A 4,817-nucleotide genomic window follows, 5' to 3' on the forward strand; every position below is an offset into this window, starting at 1 on the left:
GAGTTAATGGGTGCAGCACACCAACATGGCACATGTATACATATGTAACAAACCTGCACGTTGTGCACATGTACCCTAGAACTTAAAGTATAATAAAAATAAATAAATAAATATTTATTTATTTATAGCATGTAAAGAAGGAAGATGGGAAAGAGACACCCCAAAGGGAGCAGCAACATAAGCAAGGTCAGAGGTAAGGAATCTCCATTTAGGCTGGGCGCAGTGGCTCACGCCTGTAACCCCAGCACTTAGGAAGGGCGAGACAGCCAGGTTGCCTGAGTCTGGGAGTTCGAGACCAGCCTGGGTAACATGGCAAAACCCTGCCTCTACAAAAAAATAAAATAAAATTAGCTGGGTATAGTGGTGTGTGCCTGTAATCCCAACTACTGGGGGGAGAGAGGGCACCGTGGGCTGAGGTGGAAGGATCACTTGAGCCCAGGAGGTCAAGGCTCAATGCTGTGAGCTGAGATCATGCCACTGCACTCCAGCCTGGAGGACAGAGCAAGACCCTGTCTCAAAAAGAGAAAAGAAAAGAAAAACATCTCTGTATTGTTTAAGGAATTTCAGGTAGGCAAATGCTGGAATGGTGTGTGTCTGCATGGAATGTGTTGAGATCTGAAGTTTCTTCTAGACAGGTTGCAACTGGGTCACAGTGGGCAATGAACGCCATGCTGAAGAATGACTGCCATTTACTGAGTTTGCTACTATACACATCTTAAAATTACCATTGTCCTCAAAACAACCTAACAAAGTAGGTTGCAGCCTCAACCTCCGGGTCTCAGGCTATCCTCTCACCTCAGTCCCCCGAGTAGCTGGGACCACAGGCATGTACCACCACACCCAGCTAATTTTTAAATAAATTTTAGTAGAGACAAAGTCTCACCGTGTTGCTCAAGCTGGTCTTTGGCCTCACAAAGTGTTGGGCATACTGTGCCTGGCCTGTTAGCCTTCTCAGAGCTGAGAGTCTGAAAGATTGAATAATTTGCCTCAGAGCTCATAGGTAGGATTTAAACCCATTCTGGTCTGAATCCATTGCTCGCTCTTCTTTACCCCAACCACAGAGCTAAAGAACTTGGCTTGGGGCCGGGCATGGTGGCTCACACCTATAATCTCAGCACTTTGGGAGGACAAGGTGGGTGGATCACCTGAGATCGAGACCAGCCTGACCAACATGGAGAAATCCCGTCTCTATTAAAAATACAAAATTAGCAGGGCATAGTGGTACATGCCTGTAGTTCCAGCTACTCGGGAGGCTGAGGCAGGAGAATCGCTTGAATCCGGGAGGCGGAGGTTTCAGTGAGCCGAGATCGCACCATTACATTCCAGCCTGGGCAACAAGAGCGAAATTCTGTCTCCAAAAAAAAAGTCAGTGAAGAACTTGGCTTGTGTTCTGAAGGTAATAGGGAGCCACTGAAGATTTTCAAGCTATTAGGTGGTATCAGCTCTGTGTTTTGAGGGAGGAACTCTGCTAGCAACATGGAACCTGGGTTGAAGAAGAGAACAGGAATTTAGGGTCAACTTATGACCCCCAAAAGGAAATATTTTCATTACAGTCACTTCTCATTCTTTATCTGAAACAGTACCAACCAGCTTGATTGCTGATCTTACTCACCAAGCAGCTTACAAAAATCAAGTCCACTCTCAGAATTTGAAGAGTTGGTGCTTGAATTAATTCAGATAATTGCAGGCAATCATTCCAAAAGAGGCCCTCCAAAAGGACCATTTTGTCAGGGACAATGGTCTGAATATTTAGGTTCTGAAAAGTATGTTTAAAAATAACAAGTCGGCTGGGCGCGGTGGCTCATGCCTGTAATCCCAGCTACTCGGGAGGCTGAGGCAGGAGAATCGCTTGAACCCAGGAGGTGGAGGTTGCATTGAGCCGAGATCGCGCCATTGCACTCCAGCCAGAGCGAGACTGTGTCAAAAAAAAAAAAAAAAAAAAAAAATTAGCCAGGCATGGTGGCAGGCGCCTGTAATCCCAGCTACTCGGGAGGCTGAGGCAGGAGAATCGCTTGAACCCAGGAGGTGGAGGTTGCATTGAGCCGAGATCGCGCCATTGCACTCCAGCCTGGGCAACAAGAGCGAAACTCCATCTCAAAAAACAAAAACAAAAAAAACAAAACAAAAGCACAAGTCTACTTTGTATCTTATATATTTTATATTTAGTGCCCTCTTATCACTCTCACATATCCCACTCTGAAAATAGACACATACACTTCAAATGAAAGAAAAAGAAGTAGCAAGAGAGATCTGATTCCATTTGACCAGATCCACATCTCTTTGTCTAGACACCGGAATTTTTTTTTTTTTTTTTTTTTTTTGAGACTGGGTCTTGCTCTGTCACCCAGGCTGGAGTGCAGTGGCATGAACATGGTTCACTGCAGCCTTGACTTCCTAGGGAGAAGTGATCCTTCTACTTCAGCCTCCTGTGTAGCTTGGACTATAGGTGCACACCACGACGCCTTTCTTTTTTTTTTGGTAGGGAGATGGGGGTCTCACTTTGTTGTCCAGGCTGGTCTCAAACTCCTGGGCTCAAGTGATCCTCCTGCCTTAGCCTCCCAAAGTGCTGGGATTACAGGATTGAGCCACCATGCCTAGCCTTTTTTATTTTTATTTTTCCTAAGGGACAGAGTTTTGCTCTGTCGCCTAGGTTGGAGTGCAATGGCATGATCATGGCTCACTGCAGCCTCAACCTCCAGGTAGCTGGAACTACAGGCACATGCCATCACGCCCGGCTAATTTTTTGTTTTTTGTAGAGACAGGATTTTGCCATGATGTCCAGGCTGGTCTTGAACTCCTGTGCTCAAGCGATCCACCCAAGTCAGCCTCCCACGGTGCTGGGATTACACGCATGAGCTGTCACATCCAGTCCACACACCTGAGTTTTAAGAGACTGAAAATATGTGTTTTACTCTCATGGCTGCCAGTGAGCCCTCATCTAAAACAAACAAACAAACTTGAGGATGGAGGAAAACTCTGGAAGTGATGAGGCTATACCCTTGCTTCCAGACAACAGCTTCTTAGTAACAGGGTGTTCTGGGGTGGGGATATATGGGGTGAGTAGGTGAGGACTCAGGTTCTGGTTGGAATGATTGGAAGACTGGTCTCAGCTGCTTACCATTCCTAGCAGCCTTGTGTTTGGAAGGTTGGAGGGCTCTTGGAATATCCCCTCCTAAGAGATGGCTGGAAAAGTCTGGAATTATTTTATCTTGGGGAAACAGGTAAGATAAAAACTTCTGGGACGGGCTGGGCATGGTGGCTCACACCTGTAATCCCAGCACTTTGGGAGGTTGAGGTGGGCAGATTACAAGGTCAGCAGTTTGAGACCAGCCTGACAAACATGGTGAAACCCTGTTTCAAACATGGTGAAACCCTCTACTAAAAAATACAAAAATTAACTGGGCATGGTGGCATGCACCTGTAATCCCAGCTACTCAGGAGACTGAGGCAGGAGAATCGCTTGAACCCAGGAGATGGAAGTTGCAGTGAGCCGAGATTGTGCCACTGCACTCCAGCCTGGGCAACAGAGTGAGACTCTATCTCAAACAAACAAAAGTTCTGGGACCGAAAATCCCCCAAAATCTCAGTATTCTCCAGATGGCAGCAAGAAGAAGTAGCTCTCACAGATTTGCCCAGAAGATGGTGCTGTAAGACAAGCCCCTCTTTCATCCTTAGCCTGGCTGGGATCAGTGACAGGACTACGAAAAGGCTTGCAGACCAGACCTACAGGGCATCTCTACTCCCTATTGGGCAGGAGTTATCTCACAGTGCTGAGCATTGCAGTCCATTCCTAGATACTCCCTAGACCACAGAGGAGAACCTTGGGGGTTCCCCATCAGAGCTGTGAGCACCTCCATTGGAACACGAAGGTGAGAGACCCTGGGAACCTGGGACAGCAATTATCCTGAGAAAACAGGGCCTCTGATCAAGAAACACTGTCAAGAAACACAGACCTGGCTGGGCATGGTATCTCACTCCTGTAATCCCAGCACTTTGGGAGGCCGAGGTGGGCAGATCACTTGAGGTCAGGATTTCAAGACCAACATGGCCAACGTGGTGAAACCCCGTCTCTACTAAAAATACAAAAATTTGCTGGGCGTGGTGACACATGCCTGTAATCCCAGCTACTCGGGAGGGTGAGGCAGGAGAATCACTTGAACCCAAGAGATGGAGGTTGCAGTGAGCTGAGATTGCGCCACTGCACTACAGCCTGGGTGATGGAGTGAGACTCTGTCTCAAACAAACAAACAAAAAACAAAACAGACCTTTTCCTCCAACTCTGGAGATCTGGCCCCACTCCCCAAGGTAGCTGGGAGGTTGGGGAAGGGGGCTGAGGGGCTTGGGCACTGACTGAAGTTTATACTCTTTAAGGTAGAAAAAAAAAAAAGTGGATCTTTCTGGGAGAGCAAGCTAGAGGCCTTCAGATTAGGAAAGTGAAGCTCAAAGGGTGACTTACCCAATGTCACACGGCTAACAAGGGATAGAAGTGAGACAAGAAAGAGAGGTGGAACCCTCTCACCTCTTTCTGCCCTGTGTTTTCTGCAGAGCGTGAGAATATAACGTTTATAAATAGAACTCCCTTGACAAGGAGTGCCTTCCTGGACAGTTAGAAAAAATAGCAGGGCTCTTGACTCAAAACTCCGATGCACATTTTTCTTTGCATGCTTTTTTTTTTTTTTAAATAGAGTCTCACTCTATCAGTACAGTGGCACAGTCTCTGCTCACTGCAACCTCCACCTCCTGGGTTCAAGTGATTCTCTTGCCTCAGCCTCCCGAGTAGCTGGGATTACAGGCTTGTGCCACCATGCCTGGCTAAT

The sequence above is a fragment of the Mandrillus leucophaeus genome, unplaced genomic scaffold (genome assembly GCF_000951045.1).
Source record: "Mandrillus leucophaeus isolate KB7577 unplaced genomic scaffold, Mleu.le_1.0 Scaffold59, whole genome shotgun sequence".
Classification (NCBI taxonomy): domain Eukaryota; kingdom Metazoa; phylum Chordata; class Mammalia; order Primates; family Cercopithecidae; genus Mandrillus; species Mandrillus leucophaeus.